This window comes from Triturus cristatus, chromosome 11, assembly GCF_964204655.1.
Source record: "Triturus cristatus chromosome 11, aTriCri1.1, whole genome shotgun sequence".
In the NCBI taxonomy this organism is placed as follows: Eukaryota; Metazoa; Chordata; class Amphibia; order Caudata; family Salamandridae; genus Triturus; species Triturus cristatus.
Window position 1 is genome coordinate 488,666,262 of NC_140594.1, and position 23,134 is coordinate 488,689,395.

Here is a 23,134-nt window from a genome sequence, read left to right on the forward strand (position 1 = left end):
CTCCAAGGGCTCACTCATACAATGATTTTCCATTTCCTCAAATGTACTACATTGACAAACACTGTTGTGATTAGTCATCTGCCATGATTGCAGACTGTGCACCCTACCGTCTTTGTGTAGTTGGAATGGCAGGGTCTGCTATGAGCCTCTCATACTTCATACCTACTGTACTACCCCTGTTGGACTCGATTGTTGTTCTTTTGCACTGTCAAATTGCAAGCAGCAATTCTACAATTGTTGTCGCTGCACTCTGTGCCAGCTTTGTCCAAGCACAGGAATAACCATGGTGTCATGAACATCTTATTCTGATTCCGGCTATGATGTGTGTTAGATCTGGGGGTCTCTAGTTGGCAGAGGTAGGTACCTTTGTCCAAATAGGGACCCTTGCTCCTAGTCAGGGTAAGGGGGGTACGCACTGCTGATAACCCCTGCTCACCCCCTTGGTAGCTTGGCACGAGCAGACAGGCTTCCTTCAGAGGGGGGCAAAGCACACAGCATAGCTCCTCTTCAAGCAAGAAGGACACAGCACACAGCAGACAGTCCCTTAGTCTTCTTCCTCAGCAATCACAGCAACTGCAGGTCAGCTCCCAGACACTCAGCAATGGCAGCACTTTTCCTCAGTCTTCCTGACTGTTCTTCTTTGGCAGAGATTCCTTCTTGATCACAAAGTTTTTCCTAATCTAGATTCTAGGGGTTTACTTTCAGCTCAGGTATTTATTCCCCAAAAGTCTTTGTTCTTCATGTGTGAGGGGACCTGGACCCAGTCCAAACCAGTTCTGGGTGCACTCTGCCAGTGCACATCTTCTTCCTTTTTTGAGTGTGGACCAGGACCATCAGATGCACCGCAGGAAGTGGAGCCAGCATTGTGGAATGCAGGCACAGCCCTATTGAGACCCAGGTGCTACTCTTCCCACCACTCTACATGCAGATACATCTATTCAGCCTAGTGCTGATTTACCCAGCCTCCTGGAGCCACCCCAGCCCCTGTCACTCACAAACCAGACAATCAATTCACAAACAGGTAGAGGCACACAGAAAGGCTGAACAAGAAAATAGCCACTTTCTAAAAGTGCTATTTCCAAACATAGAATTTAAAAACCATCTTCCCTAAAAGATGTGTTATAAAATTCTGAGTTCAGGGATACCAGATTCCATATGTCTATCTTGCCGCTATGGGAAGATATGCAGGTATACATGTTACACAGCATTCCCCATGTTATCCTATGGGCAAGATAGCCTTTCAATAGTGAAAAATGAAATTGACAGTATTTCACTATCAGGACATGTTACCCACACTAGATCATGTCTTACCTTTCGCATACACTGCACCCTGCCCAGGGGGGGTAACCTGGGCCTACCATAGGGGTGTCCAATGTGTATGAAAAGGGAGGGGTCAGGCCTGGCAAGTGTGTACACTGGTCAGGGCAACATGGCAGTTTAACAAATTGCACACAGGCAGGCCTAAGACACCATTTTAGGGCTACTCAAGTGGGTGGCACAATAAGTGCTGCAGGCCCACTAGTAGCATTTGAATCACCAGCCCTGGCACACTCAGTGCACTTTACTTGGGACCTTCTGGTAAAACAAATATGCCAATAATGGATAACCAATCACAATAATAATTTAAGGAGGGAGCACTTGCACTTTGGCATTGATAAGCAGTGGCAAAGTGCCCAAAGCATCTAAACCAGCAAAAACGAATTCCAGCACAGTGTCACAAATTTAGAGGTAGAGGCAAAATGTCGGGGGACACCATGCCAAGGATGCCAGTTCTAACATGTGTTCCCTCCAGCTGAAAAGTGGGGGGAACTACTCACCCTCTTGGGAGTTCTCATCACTAAGGCAGAAAAACCTGGACAGACCATCATCATTGGCATGTTCTGTACCAGGGCGGTGTTCCACCGTAAAGTCCATTCCCTTTAGGGAGATGGACCACCTCAACAGTTTTGGGTTCTCACACCTCATCTGCATTAACCATCTGAGGAGCCTGTGGTCTGTCTGAACCCGGAAGTGAGTCCCAAACAAGTAGGGCCTTCGCTTCTTCAGCACCCAGACCACAGCAAAAGCCTCCCTTTTAATTGCACTCCACCTCTGTTCCCTGGGAAGTAGCCTCCTACTAATGAAAGCTACAGGTTGGTCCAAGCCCTCGTCGTTCACCTGTAAGAGTACTGCTCCCACTCCATGCTTTGAAGCATCTGTCTGCACCACAAACTCTTTGGAGAAATCAGGCGCCTTGAGCACGGGTGCCGTGCACATGGCAACTTACAGGGCATCAAACGCGATCTGGCAGGCATCGGTACAGATCACCTTCCTGGGCTGCTTCCTTGAAGTTATCTCTGTCAAGGGGGCAACAATGGTACCATATCCCTTGACAAATCGGCGATAATACCCGGAGAGTCCTAAAAAGTCTTTCACCTCTGACTGGGTCTTAGGGGGCTCCCAAGCCAGAATGGTATCAATCTTCGATTGGAGGGGCACCACCTGGCCGCTCCCTACCTGGTGTCCCAAGTACACCACAGATCCCTGCCCTATCTGGCACTTACTGGCCTTGAAAGTGAGGCCTGCCCTCTGCAGAACCTTCATCTCTTCGCAGAGGTGTTGCAAATGTTCCTCCCAACTGGAGCTGAACACAGCAATGTCATCTAGGTATGCGGGGCTGAATTCCTCCAGCCCGGACAGTACCGGGTTGACCAGTCTCTTTAAGGTGGCAGGGGTGTTCTTCATCTCAAAGGGCATGACACGGAACTGGAAGTGCGCCTCTGGTGCTGACCTCTCCTTGGCCCCCTCAGTTAAGGCAATCTGCCAGTACCCAGATGTTAAACCAAACATACTGAGGTACTGGGCAGTGCCCAACCGATCCACAAGCTCATCAGCTCTGGGGATCGGGTGTGCGTCAGTTTTGGTGACCGCAATGAGCCCACAGTAGTCCACACAAAACCTGAGTTCTGAAGTGGCACCGGGTGCAGCAGCTTTTGGTACTAAGACCACTGGGCTAGCCCACGGGCTGCTTGAGGGCTCACTTACCCCTAGCACCAACATCTTGGAAACTTCTTCCTTGATGCTGGCCCTGACCTTGTCAGCTACCCTGTAAAATGTCTGTTTCACAGGGAGACTGTCCCCAGTGTCCACATCATGGATGCACCAATTGGTGACTCCTGGTGTCAGGGAGAACAGGGAGGCGAACTGACCCAACACATGGTGACAGTACCTCTGCTGTTCTAGGGTCAGTGTGGGAGAGAGGTTTACCCCATCCACTGACCCATCCTGCTCCTTTGCTGACAGGAGGTCAGGAAGAGGGTCATTTTCGTCCTCCATTCCATCATCTGTAGCAAGGAGCATTGTCACATCAGACCTCTCGGATGTATGACGTTACAACGCATACTATTACAACGCATACCTTTACAACGCATTTTTTACAACGCACAATCCATTACAACGCATGACATTACAACGCAGTACACTACAACGCATTTTTAAAAACTACCTTTACAACGCATATCCATTACAACGCATACTACCTTTACAACGCATACCATTACAACGCATAATATTAAATTGCATTTAAGGTAAGTATTAGATAGTATAGGGGTAAAAATTACTATTCTAACTCCAGGGGGTGCAACAGTAGGGAAAGTGTTGGATAGTATAGGGGTAAAAATTACTATTCTAACTCCAGGGGGTGCAACAGTAGGGTAAGTGTTGGATAGTATAGGGGTAAAAATTACTATTCTAACTCCAGGGGGTGCAACAGTAGGGTAAGTGTTGGATAGTATAGGGGTAAAAATTACTATTCTAACTCCAGGGGGTGCAACAGTAGGGTAAGTGTTGGATAGTATAGGGGTAAAAATTACTATTCTAACTCCAGGGGGTGCAACAGTAGGGTAAGTGTTGGATAGTATAGGGGTAAAAATTACTATTCTAACTCCAGGGGGTGCAACAGTAGGGAAAGTGTTGGATAGTATAGGGGTAAAAATTACTTTTCTAACTCCAGGGAGTGCAACAGTAGGGAAAGTGTTGGATAGTATAGGGGTAAAAATTACTATTCTAACTCCAGGGGGTGCAACAGTAGGGTAAGTGTTGGATAGTATAGGGGTAAAAATTACTATTCTAACTCCAGGGGGTGCAACAGTAGGTTAAGTGTTGGATAGTATAGGGGTAAAAATTACTATTCTAACTCCAGGGGGTGCAACAGTAGGGTAAGTGTTGGATAGTATAGGGGTAAAAATTACTATTCTAACTCCAGGGGGTGCAACAGTAGGGTAAGTGTTGGATAGTATAGGGGTAAAAATTACTATTCTAACTCCAGGGGGTGCAACAGTAGGGTAAGTGTTGGATAGTATATTACTATATTATGCGTTGTAATGGTATGCGTTGTAATGGTAGTATGCGTTGTAATGGAATGCGTTGTAAAGGTAGTATTTAGAAATGCGTTGTAGTGTCCTGCGTTGTAATGTCATGCGTTGTAATGGATTGTGCGTTGTAAAAAATGCGTTGTAAAGGTAGTGCGTTGTAAAAGTTGCGTTGTAAAGGTTGTTTCCCGACCTCTCAAAGTGGGGCATGAGGCGGTTCACATGTAGGACCCTCAAAGGGTCCCTGGGAGACTGCAAGTCAACCAGATAGGTTATATTGCTCTTGCACTCCACCACCTCATATGGCCCAGTCCACTTGTCTTGGAACATGCCAGGCTCCACTGGCGCCATCACCCACACCTTCTGCCCAGGTTTAAATTCGACCAGAGTGGCATTCTGGTCATACCATCTTTTCATTTCTTCCTGGCTAGATTCCAGGTTTGCCTGAGCGAGTTTCCTGAAGCGCTGGGTCTGGTTGCGGAAGGCCAGCACATAGCTGAACACATCCTGGGGGGTCTTACCCAGGGATTTCTCCGAACCCTCCTTCACCAGACTGAGAGGTCCTCTAACAGGGTGGCCATACAGGAGTTCAAAGGGACTGAACCCTAAGGACTTCTGAGGCACCTCCCTGTAGGCAAACAAGAGGCATGGTAAGAAGACGTCCCACTTCTGTCTCATGGGCTCTGCAAGGCCCATTATCATGCCTTTCAGGGTTCGGTTGAATCTCTCAACCAACCCATTCCCTTGAGGATGGTAAGGAGTGGTAAACTTGTAAGTTACCCCACACTCCTCCCACAAAGACTTCGTGTACTTCGAGATGAAGTTGGTGTCCCGGTCGGAGACCACGTCTCTGGGGAACCCCACACGGGAAAAGATCCCCATCAATGCACGGCCCACCATAGGGGCTGTGATTGTCCAGAGAGGTACAGCTTCCGGGTACCTGGTGGCATGGTCCACCAAGACCAAGATAAACTTGTTGCCTAAGGCTGTCTTGGGTTCCAGAGGCCCCCCAATGTTGATGCCCACCTGCTCAAAAGGGGTGCTCACCTTGAAAGGGCTGGAGGGGAGCCTTACACTTCCCTCCACTCTTACCACTTGCCTGGCAAGTCTGGCAAGTCCTGCAATGTGTACCGATATGCGTCTTCATCGGGTGCCAGTAAAAGTGGGTGACAAGCCTTTGGTAGGTCTTGTCATGCTCCAGATGACCTGCAAGAGGCACGTCATGAGCCAGACCCAGTAGGAAGGTCCTGAAGCGCTCGGGTACCACCAGAACACGGGCTGCACCGGGCACTATAGAGTAACCCATCCTCCCAGTAAATGAGATGATTCTTGGACTTTCCACCTGCTGCCTGGTCTGCGGCCTGTTTCCACATACCAATGAGAGAAGGGCATTCTCTCTACACATTGCAGAACTCTTCCCTAGGGGGACCTTCTTCTTGCTGCCAATGGGTCAGCTCAGGCAGGGCTCCCAGTTCAGCTATCTGTTCCCCTGTAGGTTCCTGAGCATCCCCCTCAGGTTCTGCCTCCTCCTGGACCGTGGGAATTGTGGGGGCTGGTTTCCCACACCCCCTGCCCTTCCTCTTCCTGGCAGGTACCTGGGCCACTGTTTCAGGCTCCAGGTCTGCTTGGTTACCCCTACTGGCTGCCATTGACTGAGTGGTCACACAAACCCACTCAGGCAGACCCAACATCTCCAAATGAGCCTGGCGTTCCACCTCCCTCCATGGGGAACTCTCCAGGTCATTTCCTAGCAGACAGTCTGCAGGCATGGATGGACTAAAAACGACCTTCAAGGAACCTGAGAACCCCCCCACTCAAAGGGAGCTTACGCCACTTTGCAGAGGCGCACGAGTTGTCTGCTGCAACTACAGGGTGAAGTGCATTGGGAATGACCTGCTCTTCAAACACCCACTGACACCTCACGTATGTCATGCTGGCTCCTGTGTCTCTCAGAGCCTCCATCCACCTCCCATTGATGGACACCCACTGCCTGTGTTTTTTAGTGTTCTCAGGCAGGTAAGTTTCCTGGACCATCTCTCTGTCCCCTAAAGAGACATGGGTCATCACTGCTTGCTCCTCCTCCCCACTGGAAACTAATTCCTCTCCCAAAGCTACGCTCACTAAACCCGGTGTCTGAGCACCAGTGGGTGCTTAGGATTTCTTGGGGCACCTAGGGGAAATGTGTCCCTTCTCACCACAGTGGTAACTCCTGGGGGTACCGTGAGGCTGACGCCCACCCTAAGGGGACTGCGATATCTTAGGCTGGGGGGGCTGGGACTCCTTTCCCTCTGAACTGTTTTGGGGCCCTTTAAAAAACTTACTTTGTTTACCCTTGTCCCCCCTACTCTTCTGCATAGGACCCTGCACACCTTTGGCTGTGGTACCCACAATCCCCTTGTAGACCCTGGTGCTAGTCCAGTGGTCCGCCTCCTTAGCAAGCTCACTGGGATTAGTCACCTTACTATCCAAAAGATGCTTGCGCAGCACTGGAACACATAGACTGCTCAAGTGCTCCCAACTAATTAGATGGCACAACCCCTCATAATCAGTGACTTTGTTGCCCTTCATCCAAGCTTCCAGTGCGTGGGTGTACATTCTCACACATTCAACCCTAGTGTCTGACTCATTCTTCTTTGAGTTCCTGAACCTTCCCCTGTACTGTTGTGGGCTGAGCCCATATTTATGGAATAAAGCCTCCTTCATTTTGGCATAAGTCAGGGCACCCTCCTTCTCTAATGGTGTCAAAACCGCTGTCCTTGACACCTCAAAATGTTTCCACAGGCCCGCCCCCCAGCTCTTTTCCGGTACCTCATGCATCCTCAAAGGAAGCTCACATGATTCAAACCATGCATGAATATCCTGTCCGTTTTGAAAATTCTTCACTATAACCTTGGGTATGTATACCTTACCCCCTTTCACTGGCTGTGCGCTGCCACCATTTGAACTGGACTCCAGCTGCTTGGCCTTAATATCCAACTCCCTCATGCTCAATTCATGAGCCAAAAGCAATTTCTTTTGTTCCCAGACTACAGCGTGCTTGCTCTCTTCTGCCCTGCGGACAAGGGGGGGCTATTGTCATTCACTATGTAGAGGATTACAAGAAAGAGATCGTCACACAATTGGGTGTAGAGGGCAAATATACCTAATTGAGGTCTGATTCCACAAAATAAATCGCCGAAAACATCAAACAGATCACTGACAAAGGATTGGTTGAGGGGTTCCTTTCCAAACATGAATATGACTACCTGAACAATCAACAACCTAGAATGCCTACTATATACACCCTCCCCAAAGTGCACAAACGACTTACTAACCCGCCAGGGAGTCCCATCATCTCTGGATGTGGGTCTGTCCTAGAACCCCTCAGCAAATACATTGATGTTTTCTTAAAACCCATTGCAGAAGGCACCACAATGTATTTGAGGGACACTATGCAGACAATCCAACAGGTGGACAGCCGTCCTTTCAACACAGACGACCAAATCTTAGTGACCATGGACATAGCGTCCCTATATACTAACATCCCTCAAGAAGTTGCTCTTGACACCATTAGAGTGGTACTGGAAAACTGCCCCAGACCAGCCCAGGTCCCTACGGACTTTAAAATAAAGCTCTTAGAAATCGCCATGAAGAAGAATTTCTTTTATTTTCAGGGCGATTTCTATGTACAAACGAAGGGTGTGGCTGTGGGTGCCAGTTTTGCACCAAACCTGGCCATAATCTATATGGACCAGTATGAGCATACATATGTCCTTCATGAACGGAACCCCTACAGGGGTTGCATTGAACTTTGGAGACGTTACATAGATGATGTCATGTTGATATGGAGGGGTAGCGAACAGCAGCTCATTGAATTCCATCTCTGGCTTTGTAACCAATCACATGATAACCAGTTCACACTAGAATTCAACAAAAAAGTGATTAACTTCCTGGACATTTCCATCAGGGAGGATGAAGGGAAACTACTCACTACCCTATACAGAAAAATTAGCGAGAGGAGAACACTCCTGCGGTACTCCAGTCACCATCCACGCAACCTCAGGGACAATCTACCCTTTGGACAGTTCCTGAGGTTGCTTAGAAACTGCACCCGTAAGGACGATTACTTTGAGGAATCTGACGATCTCATATCACGCCTCCTGGAGAGAGGATATCCGAGGAGCCTACTAAGAAAAGCGAGAAAACGGGCATGGTTTTGCCATAGGGAATTCCTTCTTGAACCTAAACCCAAAAATACACCTGAGCAGGAGCGCCTTGTGTGCGCTACAACATTCTGCACCAAAAGCAACAAAATAACGAAAATTGTCAACAAGCACTGGCAATTAGTGGCAGACGAGATAGGGATCACTGAACCTCCTAGGCACGCCTTCAAGAAAGGAAAAAACGTGAGAGACTATGTGGTCAAATCACTATTACCCGCCAAAACCAGGGATAACCAACTGACCCTGTGGAACATTCCACCCGTTAAGGGCCATTATAAGTGCGGACAGTCCAAGGCCTGTGCCATGACTAAAGAAATCCATCAGTTCACATGTAACAACAACACTCACACCATGCAGAGCCACACCAATTGCAACTCTAGGAGAGTTATTAACGCTATAGCCTGCCCATGTGACTTTTGGTATATAGGCCAAACCGTACAAAAAGTGCAGGCCCGAATACTGCAACACTGCAGCAGAATACGCTGCAGAGTACAGGGTGTCCCCCTTGTGGAACATTTCACCTCCTTTGGAGACTCGGCTGAGAGTCTTCAGTGGTGGATTATTGAACAAGTAAAACCCAACCTGAGAGGGGGTAATTTTGCAAACACACACAGTGTCCGTGACACTGTATGAGGAGATCGCAAGACAGGTGGCCACCCTAAACAATGGCTAGATCCCTTCAACCATTCTACATAGTTACCCCCGTATGTAGCACTTTTCTGAGTCATACTGTACACAATATTCCTCAGTCACTGTACATATAACTCACTGCGTCAAGTATATATAATATTTCTATACTATTTATCACTTTGCGCCTTTCACCAATGTATAATACACTGCATTTATTTATTAAGATTGGATATGTTCTTCCATGTACACCAACTTAGGTGTTATATATATGTAATCTTGCTTGTACAGCCGTTATCCAATGTGATTATACCTTAGAATTAATTAAATCTTGGGTTTTCATTACACGTGTGCCAGTATCACCAATGCCATTGTCTTTTGTTTTGTTTATAATTGTTAAATGTATGTAGAATCTTCTGTAAGTTTTCCGTTAGAAATGTTAATTTACATGGAAGAAGCATCCTGTTTTCCTAACCGATCATGTAATACAGTAGCAATCCCCCTTCTAAGGTCATAAATATTCCAGCCTTCTTTTCTTAAGGTCAAAATGGTTACAAATATTCCAGCCTTCTTTAGTCTAATTCACCATATTAATTTCACAAATGCCTCCTGGACGTTCCAGAGGAATAGTCTGTCTTCACAAGACAGCTACGTGACACACTGACAGCCTGCCAACTACGTGTCATAGTGAGAACACACGTTAGCATCGCGCACGCGCTCCCAATCAGCCTCTAATTCTATTTTGAGCGTGCTGACTCACTGGCAATCCCTGACTCAAGGAGTACAGTGCTGATCATCGGGACTGCGCCGTGAAAGCTTAATAAGGTCAAGTATAGCTTAAAACGCTGGTTTTCCTTTCCTGCTCCACCTCACTGCATGGGAATTAATTTGCCCTTTATATTTTCTTTCTCTTAGAGGCCATGGGTAATTTACTTACCAGTGTTCTGATTCATTCTACACTGCAGCCTTGAATCCTTCATACCAATTCAATTCACCGCTGAATTAATGCGGGTAAGTAGAAGTTGGTCTACTGGGCTGCGTTTATACAACAATAATTTTTCTACTCCATAACAGTTTTTAACCTATATCCTCAATCCTTACGAACCACCACTTGAGGGGCTGTAATCCTAACTTCACCTCAACATTAACCCTGGGCGTAGTTCGCGAAGTAGCACTACGCGAAGCTACGCAAAGTGCACTTCGCACTACGCGAGCTACGCGTAGCACTACGCGAACTGCGTAGTACCCTGTTCGCACTGTGCAAGATGTCGTTTTCAATGATTGCACAGTGCGGACAAGCAACCGGCCCTGTGCAATCATTGAAAACAGCATCTTGCACAGTGCGAGCTGTAGTTTTCTGCCGCTCGAGTAGATTTTTACTCGAGTGGCAGCTTTCTCAACACGGACTGGTAGTTTCTCATCGCGAGCGGTCGCGAGCATACGCGACCACTCGCAATGAGAAACCTGACCTCCTCGCGTTGAGAATCTCGCCGGGAGGTTTATTTTCCACGCTCGTGATCGCCAACTTGATGTTGCTGATCGCGAACGAGGAAAAAGTCTCGCTGGGATGTCATTTTGCTTGCTCGCGGTCGCCAACTTGACATTGAGGACCGCCAGCAAGCAAAAAATGACCGCTGCACTATGCAACACTACGCTACGCGTGTTCGCACTGTGCTACGTGCAATTCGCGTAGTGCAAAGTAGCGCAAACTTCGCAAACTACGCGAGCGTAGTGTAGTGCTTTGCCCAGGCTTACTCAACATAGGTCAGTGAGTAGGCACACTTATTTTACAATACCTTTTGGGTTTATTGAATTCATGTCTCTAACGTAGTCCTTTTGCACAATCAGGTTGTCTCCCCCCCCTTGTTCTCCCCATCCTTAGGAAAACCCACCTGCAGAGGATACAAACTACTCTCCATGCACCAGGGTACCCTATTTCACCCCAGCCCTGCCTTTTCACAGATGAATATACTCTGTGCACCATCAGGAAACAGCAAATAACCTGTAAAATCTATGAGAGACAGGCCCCATTGTAAGACTGGTGTTATTGTAATCCACGACCAGTTTACTAAAGACATTACTATATGAAATTGATTGTTCTTAATTATTTTCTGATTTCCCTCTCTATATATCTGTTCTATTCTCACGAGCACTCTCCTTCTTTACACACCCCCTGGAGCAACCCTCTTTCTGTTTTGAAGGAATTATCTACATTGGTTCTGTTATATTAACTGTGAAATTAAACAGTCACTGCTGGAGTTATTTTTGGTGCTTGTGTGTCATTTTGAGGATATACTGAATTAAATTGAGAAATAACTGGGGTACATTTATGATGCAACTTGATTTCTATGTGTACCAGGTCTATAGCTTTTGATTTAAGAATTCCTTCCTAAAAAGAAATAGTCTAGGACCACTGTTCTTTATACCGATCATTACCCAGTTCCGTGGACTAATATTGTCACCCCATTATTATTATTATTACATGATGGTACTCCAAATAAAAGGGAATTTTTCTTTCTAGTACTTCTGCAACTCTTCAACAGTTGGCCTACTGAAATCGAATTACTTGGAGATTTTGATTGCCATGAAGATTGTTTTAATGCATCTAAAGATAGCATTGATTGTCCAAAGTTTCCAAATGATCTACAAATGTTGAATGAAGAGATTGAACAAGAAACTACTATTGCAGCTGAAATAGCTAGAGGCGGTTCTCAAGATAGTCAAAGTTCTGCTCCACCAAGTCAAGATCCACTAGGGCAACCAATAAAGCGGCAATAGCCATGAGTGAAGTAGAAACTGCAATGCAATAAGCACAACAGGATATTATTGAGCTGGATAAGTCATTTAAACCTATTAGAATGTATATCAGTGGGCAAGCTGGAACAGGAAAAAGTTTCTTACTTAAAGTTTTGACCAGTTATCTACACAAAACCAGTGAATCACATTTATCTTGTGTTGTAACTGCTCCAACTGAGTTAGAAGCACATAACATTAAAGGGATTACATTACATTGATTACTCATGCTACCAGTTGAACATGAAAATAAGTTGGAATATCACAAGCTATCTGGAGAAGCTTGGTATGAAGTTTAAAGTGTACTCAAGAAAATGAAACTTCTAATTATTGATGAGGTGAGCATGGTTTCAAAATTAATGCTTGCCTTTGTACATTTAAGAATGCAACTGATTTTAAAAACAGATTATGATGTTCTAGTTGGAGGAAAACGTAATTGTATTCGGCGACCTAGGATACCAGTTAGAAAATAGTTCAGGTATCAACTGCTATGCTAATGTAATTGTGACTGTTGTGTTTTATCTCAAAGATCTTCATCATGAAATTGTGGAAAATCGAGAAAAAAGATTCTGTACTTTATTACATTATATTTTTCAAAAGTTGGTAACCGATAGAACTAAAATCCATACTGCTTTTGGCACTCGGCATCTTTTGGATATATGTAATGGTTCATTGCAATTTATACTTACTGTACAACAAGATGCACAAGAATTTCTTGCTTATGCTTGCAGTATTCGAAGATGAAGGAATAGAAATTTAAAATTTGTTTGGACTAAGTTACAGATGTGATCATAAATGTGAATAGTGTTCATTTTCTTCTAACACTGAACTAGACACTGAGGGGCAGATTTACAAGCCCCTTGCGCCACTTTCGCGTCATTTTTAACATGGGAAAAGAATCACCCAGGCACGACCCATGCACTTCTTCAATCACTCAGGCAGTATCCATGCACTCGTCAAATCACCCAGGCACTACTCATGCACTCATGCAATTACCCAGGCATTACCCATCCACTCCTTCAATCATTCAGGCAGTACCCATTCACTCCTCCAATCACCCAGACATTACATCTGCACTCAAGCAATCACCCAAGCATTACATATGCACTCCTTCAATCACTAAGGCAGTATCCATGCACTCCTCCAATTACCTAGGCACTACCCATGCACTTATGCAATCACCCAGGCATTACCTATGCACTAATGCAATAACCCAGGCACTACCCTTGTACTCCTCCAATCACCCAGCCACTGCCCATGCACTTATAAAATCACACAGACACTTCCTATGCACTCGTCTAATCACTCAGGCACTACCCATGCACTCCTCCATTCATCCAGACATTACCCCTGCATTCATGCAATCACCCAGGCACTACCCATGCACTCAAGCAATCACTCAGGCATTACCCATGCAGTCTTAAATGCACTCAGACACTTCTGCAGTCCTCATTCAATCACCCAAGCACTAACCATGCAGCCTTCCAATCATCTAAACACTACCCCTGCACTCATGCAATCACCCAGGTACTACTCATGCACTCCTGCAATCACCCAGGAACAACCCATGCAGTCCTACATGCACCCAGGCACTACCCATGCACTCATGTAATTATTCAGGCAGTACCCCTGCAGTCATGCAATCACCCAGACACTACCTATTCACTCATGGAATAACACAGCACTACCCTTGCACTCCTTCAGTCATCCAGACACTACCCTTGCCCTCCTCCAATCATCAAGCCACTGCCCAGGCACTTATAAAATCACCCGGGTACTACCTATGCACTTATGCAATCACCCAGGCACTACCCCTGCAGTCCTGCAACCACCCAGTCACTATCTATGTACTCATGGAATAACCCAGGCACTACCCTTGCACTCCTCCAATCACCCAGACACTATCCATGCACTCATGCAGTCACTCGGGCACTATCCATGCAGTTATACATGCACTCAGGCACTTCTGCAGCACTCATACAATCACCAAAGCACTACCCATGCTGTCTTCCAATCATCCAGGCACTACTCCTGCAATCATGCAATCACCCAGGTAATACTCATGCACTCCTCCAATTAACCAGTAACTACCCATGCAGTCTAACATGCACCCAGGCACTTCCTATGCACTCATGCAATAACTCAGCACTACCCTTGTACTCCATCAGTCATCCAGGCACTATCCATGCACTCCTCCAATCACCCAGACACTACGTATGCACTTGTCTAATCACTCAGGTATTACCCATGCTCTCCTCCATTCACCCAGACATTACCCCTGCATTCCTGCAATCACGCAGGCACTACCCATGCAGTCCTACATGCATGCAGGCACTTCTGCAGCACTCTTGCTATCACCCAAGCACTACCCATGCAAGCTTCCAATCATCCAGGCACTACTCCTGCACTCATGCAATCACACAGGCATTACCGATGCACTCATTCAATCACTACCCCTGCATTCATGCAATCACACAGGCACTACCTATACACTTGTCTAATCACTCAGGCACCACACATGCACTCCTCCATTTATCCAGACATTACCCCTGCATTCATGTAATCACCCGGGCACTACCCATGAACTCATGGAATCACTCAGGCACTACCCATGTAGTCATACATGCACTCTGGCATTTCTGTAGCACACATGCAATCACCCAAACACTGCCCATGCAGTCTTGCAACCATCCAGGCACTACTCCTGCACTCATGCAATCACCCTGGAACTACTCATACACTCCTCCAATCACTCAAGAACTTCTCATGAAGTCCTACGTGCATCCAGGCACTACCCATGCACTCTTCCATGCACCCAGGCATTACCCATGCACTCCTTCAATCACCCAGACATTACCCCTGCACTCATGCAATCACACAGGCATTACCCATGCACTCCTTTAACCACTTCCCTGCAGGGGTAATTCCCCCGCGGTGCGGGGGGGGGGCGCGGCGCCGCTGTGCTCATGACAAGCTCAGTTTGTCATGACTCACAGGGGAGCTGTGCTCATGATGAGCTGAGCTCGTCACGACCCCGCCCACTCATTAATTCTCATGCACAGGCGGGGAATTAATCACGCGTGGGTGGGCCGCGGTAGTTATGACGAGCTCAGCTCGTCATGAGTACAGCTCCACTGTGACTCATGACGGACAAGCTGAGCTCGTCATGAGCACTGAATGGGTTAATCACTCGAACACTAGCCTTGCAGTTATACACTAACCCAGGCACTACCTATGCACTCATTGAATAACCCAGATACTACCCTTGCACTCCTCCAATCATCCAGGCACTATCAATGCACTCCTCCAATAACCCAGCCACTACTAATCCACTTATAAAATCACCCATGCACTACCTCTGCACTTATGCAATTACCCAGGCACTACCCCTGTTGTCATGCAACCACCCAGGCACTACTTATGTGCCAATGGAATAGCCTAAGCAGTACCCTTGCACTCCTCCAATCACCCAACCACTACCCATGCACTCATCTAATCACTCAGGCACTACCCATGCACTCCTCCATTCACCCACACATTACCCCTGCATTCTTGCAATCACCCAGGCACTACACATGAACTTGTGCAATCACTCAGGCACTACCCATGCAATCATACATGCAGACAGACAGTTCTGCAGCACTCATGCAATCACCCAAGCACTACCCATGCAGTCTTCCAATCATCCAGGCACTACTCCTGCACTCATGCAATCACCCACATACTACTCATGCACTCCTCTAATCACCCAGGAATTACCCATGCAGTCCTTCAATCACTCAGGGACTAATGCTATACTCAATCATTCCCTCAAACACTATGCATGCACTCATCCAATTAGTCAGGCAATACTGCTGCACTCATTCATTCACTGAGACAGTACTTATTCACTCATACAATGACTCAGACATTACCCTTGCAGTTAAACATAGAACACATACAAGTTTCTCTATTTTTAACCAATTAGGTGGTTCTATAAAGAACCATTTATTTTCTTCTTTTTTTTTGGTTATATTTTGTTATATTTTTTGAATTTTTTTTGGTGTTTGTTTTCAATAGAAGAAAAAAACCAACGGTGAACATGTTAAAAAAATTTGCAGTTATGAACTCATTTTTACATTTTGTTAGAAGGCGACCTCAGAGGAGCCCGGAGGGGGCCCTGACTGCCCTGAGACCCACCCTCGAGGTATCGTAGCCGGGCACTGGCGGGAGACTCCTCAGGGGAGGAACCTCGTATCTAGGATCGTACACTCGGCACCACACGACAGAGAGACACCACACGAGGAGTTCTTAAGAACAAATCTTTATCAGATCGGAGTGGTAGGATCTTTATGATCCGCAAGGCAAAATATATACAAGCAGAGCGCGGGCTCACAAGGTCTTGGAGGGGGGTTAGGCGGTAGCGGGACAGTCTTTGGAAATAGGAATCAAATGCAGGAGCGTACCCGGCGCACAGCTCACAATCCTCGAGCTGGGGATACGCTTGTCGTCGTAGGGTCCGGCGGGACCAAGAGAGTCTGTGAGAGCTGCGAGTCACTCAGCAGGCTCGAGTGCAAGTTTGGAGATCTTACGATCTTCAGGGAGCCGCGAGTCACTCAGCAGGGCTCAAGCACAAGTTCGGAGGTCTTACGATCTTCAGGGAGCCGCGAGTCACTCAGCAGGGCTCAAGCACAAGTTCGGAGGTCTTACGATCTTCAGGGAGCCGCGAGTCACTCAGCAGGGCTCAAACACAAGTTTGGAGGTCTTACGATCTTCAGGGAGCCGCGAGTCACTCAGCAGGGCTCAGGTGTTTCCAAGGCTAATCTGCCGGACAGTCCCAGAGCACCCCTTGTTATAGGGCGACTCCTCTTTGATGTCCGGAGTCTGTGCAGGCAGGGGTCTTGTCACCTGGGGGGTCGCTTGTTGGGGTTTCCTGCCATTGTCCTTTGATCCTTCCAGGGCCGGGTCGGGAGGAGTCCCAGACACCCAGCAGGCGTGGAGCCAGCCCTCGGGGAGGCCGGCAGGTCGATCGAAACCCACCTTCCCAGAGAAGCGCAGAGGTGTGATAGAAACTGCTCCTCCCTCTCTCATCCCAGGGGGAGCGCGATGTTCTCCAGCCGGAGTGGCGCCTCTAGGCCAGGGTCGCGCTGGGGCTGGGCGGCCATCTTGTTGCATGAAGTGGGCACGCGGGCCCGGTGTGGCCGAAAGGAGGAAGGCCACGGACGGGAAGTCCGGGTTGGGTGCGTGTGAGTTTGGGTGGGAAGAATCGGCTAGGCCGTGGGTTTGGGGGCTGGTGTGAGGTGCAGGGGACAGGTCTAGCTATGTTACGAGGGCCGGGTCTAACACATTTCACACAGTGCTGCTCCACTCTAGCGAAGTCAGGGATGATGTTGGGTGATGTTGAAGCAGATGATGTGCTTGGGCCAGCAGCGTTGTTGTCAGTTGCCTGCCTTTCTTGTTCCCTTCGAAGCTGTTCCCTAGCAACACGTCAAGGATGCATTGTCTGAAGATGCTTCAACATCGACAACGTCCCACAGGAATATTTCTTTTCTGAACCTCTTGAGAGGACTTTTTCACAAATAGCGCAGGTGAATTTTCAGGCATTCACCTTTTTGTCCCCGGGTGGAATGGAGAAAAATGCCCACACAATACTTTTGTATCTTTTTTCTTCACGGGTTCCTCCATGTCTCTTCAGGTGGAACTTGCTGAGGTTGATTGCTAGCTGCCATTATTAGATGAGTTAAAAAAAACACAATAAAAGGGAAACAACAGGAGCAGAAGACAACAGGTGTGTCTGTTGAGATGCTCTTGAAGTAATGAAAAAATTGGGTGGGGACTTTCAAGTTCTAGAATGAAAAGGTTCTTAACCAATGAAATTGTTTCTTTTGAAGTCACATGGGATTCGCACACCTGGCGAGCAACCAGCACACACACAATTTATAATTAGATTAAATAATCTCTTGGTATAATATACATATAACAGTTATATACATATACTTTTAAAACCTTAAGGTTTGCGATGGACTTGCACACCGGGCGCGACTCCTGGAAATACGTACGTGACGTTACATGGGGCCGGGAACCGCACACCCTTCGCATACCATACGTGCATCGTCCACGACTTAACCAAAATAGCGGCTAAATTATTAGATTCGCGCACCCACCAAGACTGGTACACAAATGGTATGCAAATCCAGTTTAAAAAAAAAGACAATTTAAATTTATATTTTAGAAAAGAGAAAACATCAGATTATTTTTATAAAAAAAATTAAATTTAAAAAAAGCATTTTTTAGACATTATAGTTAAAAATTAGCATTTAAAAAACCTTAGAAATTCACTGAAAAAAACCATAGGTTTCAGGGACATTATATTTAGAAAGTAGCATTTAAAAAACCTTTGAAATTCACAGAAAAAACCATAGGTTTCAGGGACGTTGTAGTTAGAAATGTGCATTTAAAAAACCTTTCAAATTCACTGAAAAAACCATAGGTTTCAGGGACGAAATAGGTAGAAATTTGCATTTAAAAAACATTTTAAATTCACTGAAAACCGTAGAAATTCGTATGTTATAGTTAGTTGAGCTAATTATAACTCACGCTCCGCAATGCACTGCTGATGACGCCACATATTACATCATTCATGACATGGTCAGTGACATCACTGATGAAATCACTGGTAGTATCTTAAATGACATCACTGATGGCATGATCCAGTGACTGTGTGTTTCTGTAAAGTTTAAATATGATATATATATATGATATTATCTACTGGCGGTCGCCAGTAGATAGTTATAGTTAGGACCGTGTTTCCATAGGAAATCCGCAACATTCTATTTGGAATAACTTTGGCGCCGGTTGACGAATCCTCGCAAAATTTTCAAAATAGGTGGGGCGCTCCGCTTCGCTCCTACCCGGAAAGTCTCAGGGTGATTCGTTAAGCGGGGGCCGAGAAAAAAGGGGGGTCCCAAAACTCGTTTTCCCCATGCATTTTTCCATAGGACCTTTAGTCGAAGGTACAGCCCGAACGGCTGAACAGAATTACTTGAAATGTGGCAGAGAGGTAGTCCTCAGGTCAGGGAAGTGCCTTTTGCAGGTCTGGTGTCAATCTGTTCAGTAGTTCCTGAGAAAATCAAAAGTAAAATCATATATATATGTGGGCGGAGCCTAACCACACATCTCATCCTGAGATCTGATTGGCTGTCAGCACTTCATCCAAAAAGTGTTGGCAGCCATCTTGGGACCAATATACATGATAGCACCTCATTAAAAAGCATTGCAGTTAATAGAAGGTTTTAAGACTTTAGTTACATTATAAATCATTTGTTGATGGTACCATACTCATTTTAGGAATTGTGGTATGTTCGAAGGTGATTTCACCATGTGAAAAAGCCTTCTGCTGGGATATCATGATTGAGAGAAAAATATTTTCTCATGCTTTTCCCACAGAGGTTTGGAAGGTGATCTATAAGCTAAACTGAAAGCTTATTTTCTGTAAATTCACATTATCTTTCTCAGTCATGTGAGAATGAAGTCTGACATTCTCAGTAAAACATGTACATCCAACAAGGGCAGAGACTGTCAGTTGATTCCTTTGTGTTCTACTGCAGCTTCCCAGAGTGTTCCAAAGAACAACTAGAGCGCTAACAGTCCTACTTATGATAAACGTATGGCACACCTGAAGCCATCTTGCTTGGATTAAAGTGGTAACTCTTAAAACATTTAATTTAAAAAGGAACAAAATGAGGGGATTCATTTTTCCATAAAATGTGTGATTAGTGCTGCAGAAAGAAAAATTAGGGCACTTTTTGAGTGACTTCTCAAATCCTCTTCTATTTCATTAAAAAATTCTGACATGCAGACTGAAACATGCACTTTCAATACCAGCAGCAGTATTCCCTGGTGAGCAGTAGCTCTACTACAGTGATCTAATGAGCAAAAAGAGTGCTAACATTCTGAATTTATGGCATATGTGTGACACATCTGAATGCCTTCTTGATGGAATCAAAGTAAAAAACTGAAAGTATTTCCTACTGAGGAGACTGCAGTAAATGAGGAAATTAGGAAACTTCATAACAAATAAGTCTCCCAAGATGGCCACCAGAGACAAAAGAGCCCAAATGTAGCCCAAATATCACCAAGATATAGCCCAAGTATAGCCCAATGACAGAATGTCCCAGAGTGTTCTTAAAAACAACTAGAGCGCTTACTGTCTTTATTATGACAAAAGTATGGCACACCTGAAGCCATCTTGATTAGAATAAACTGGTAACATTTAAAACATTTAATTTAAAAAGGAACACAATGAGGGGGTTTATTTTGCCATAGAAATTATGATTAATGCTGAAGAAAGAAAATGAGGGCACATTTTGAGTGACTTCTCAAATCCTCTTCTATTTCATTAAAAAATTCTGACATGCAGACTGAAACATGCACTTTTAATACCAGGAGCAGACTTCCATGGTGAACAGTAGTTTTACTACAGTCATCTAATGAGCAACTAGAGTGCTAACATTCAGAATTTATGGCAAATGTGTGACATATCTGAATACCTTCATGATGGAATCAAAGTAAAAAACTGAAAGCATTTCCTACTGAGGAGACTGCAGTACATGAGGAAATTAGGAAACTTCATAACAAATAAATCTCCCAAGATGGCCACCGGAGACAAAAGAGCCCAAATGTAGCCCAAAATCACCCAGATGTAGCCCAAATATAGCCCAATGACAGAAGTGTGCAAAACACTTATTATTTTGTGTTTTTGCAGTGTTATATAGTGCAGACTTGTCAGGTATTGGAGTGCTTTACATGAGCATTGGTTATATCACACAAAAACAAATTCATTTTGGTTGTAGACATGGGGAGACTAAGTGATTTGACCAGAATCACAGAATGTCGAGCTGAAGCAGAAACTCCAACCTGGTTCCCCAGTTGCAAAGTCTGGAGTTCTGGAAGTAACACCACATCCTCTCCCCTAAGTGCAACATTTAATCAAGTGGTCAACTGGATAAAAAAAATAAAGATAACAAATAATTTAAAAGTGCTGTATCGCTATTTAAAAACTCAGAAAATATGTCCTTATTTTAGTCTTTTAGATCACTAACCATAATTTTGATGCCAGTAAGACGCTCTCATATATGTAATTTCTAAAGGAAATGCTCTAGGTATTACAGTTTTGATTACATCAAGATGACGTCAGGCGTTCCACACTTTTGTAATAAATATAGAATGTTAGCAATCTAGTTGTTCATTAGGATACTGTTGAGAGGCAGAGGCCGAGGGCACGGACTTTGAAAATTGAAGGCAGGTAGGAGGGTGCAAAGGCAACAATTTAACCACACTGAGCAGGCAGGAAGGGCCGTGGCAGCACAACAGACTATGGAGGGCAGTGGAAAGGGGGGCAGGGGCAACAAACCAACAATATAGGACTTGCAAGAGAGGCTGTGGCAATGTAACAGACCATTGTGGGCAGAAGGAAGAGGCAATGGTAGAACAACCATACATGCCAACAGACCCGATTCAGCCAGGAAACGTCCAATGTTTTTAAGCTCAAATGGGCTTTATTTGATCTGTCCCCTGTCTACAATCTCCTCTTTTTCAATGTAACTCAAAGGGGAAAATCAATACCCCATTTTTTTTTCAAAATCTCCCTCTTACCAAGTTCAAAATGTTCGCAAGTATGGTACATTGGATCATGGAAGGAAATGGGGTAGGGACATGGACTTGGATAACAGAGGACAGGAGGGACATGGAGAGGTGCACCAAACTGACCCTGCAGGGCAGGCATCAGGGTTTGCAGCAGCACAATACACCACACAGGGCATGTGGGACGGGAGTGCAGCACAACAATCCATAGAAAGCAAGAGGGAGGGGACAGGACCATGCACATGGACAACAGAGAACAGAGGGGCAAGAGGCAATGGTAGCTTGCTGACCATAATGGACAGACAGGAGAGAAAGCTGCAGCATAACAGACCATAAAGGGCAGGAGGGACGGATCAGGGGCATTACAATGCAACAGACAAGCCAGGAGGGAGGGAGTAGGGGTCTGCACATGTAAACAGAGGGCTGGGGGCAAGGGGGCAGGGCAGGAGCAGCAAGATAGCCATGGAGGTCAGGCAGGATGGGCACTAGAAGCAAGATACACCATGAAGAGCAACAGTGAGACTGTGATGGAATACACACAGACCATGGAGGGAAGGTGGGAAGGGGTCAGGTGCAGCTAACTGACCACACAGAGAAGGTGGGAGGGGCCATGGCAGCACAGAAGACCATGCATGGCAAGTGGGAGGGTTAGTGGCAGCACAATGGCTATGATGGCCAAGAAGGAGGGTGCAGGGGCATGCACAAAGGACGATGGAGGATAGAAGGGAGGGTCAGGACCTGTGCACAGACAAGAAAGTTCAGGGGAAGGGGCCTCACAACAGACCGCACGGGGCAGGCAGGAGGAGCAGTTGCAGCACAACAGACCAGGGAGGGCAGAAGGGTGTGGCAGTACAATGGACCATGTAGGACAGGATGAAGAGGATAGGGGCATGGCATGTGGACAGGCAGGGTGGAGGTGGCAGGGACAGGTTACAGTCATTTGACAATGCTAGGCAGGTGGGAGGGGAGTGGCAGCTCAACAGAACACTCAGAGTAGATAGGAGTGGCAGGTCCATGGAACATGGTGGGCAAAAAGGATGGAGCAGGGGCATGCACAAAGACATCGGAGGGCAGGGGGAAGGAGAATAGGGGCAGCAAGCTAAGCACAGAGTTTCAGCAGGAGGTCAATGATGGGGCATAGAATTGGGCAATGGTGGGCAGGAGGAGTGGACTGGTACATCATACTAAATTGAGGGCAGTGGCAGCACATCAGACCATGCATGGCAGGAGGGAGGAGGGTAATCCATGGATTCACACAACAGAGGATAGGGAGGAGGGGGATGGGGCAGCAAGCTAACTGTTCAGAGAAGGCGGGTATTAGGAACTTTATTGTTTTTAAAACGTGTGTCTGTGCGAACTACTTAAAATATGAACAAGTATGCAGCATAATCTCACTTTTATTCAGGAAGAAGAGGACGTTTGTGACTGTGACTCCGGGCTCACTTGGCAGAAACACCCCCTGACCCTCCACCCCCTATCGCAAAATGTAATGCCCGTGAAAAGGGTAGGTGAACACAGTGTTATATAGAACATAGTCCTGAG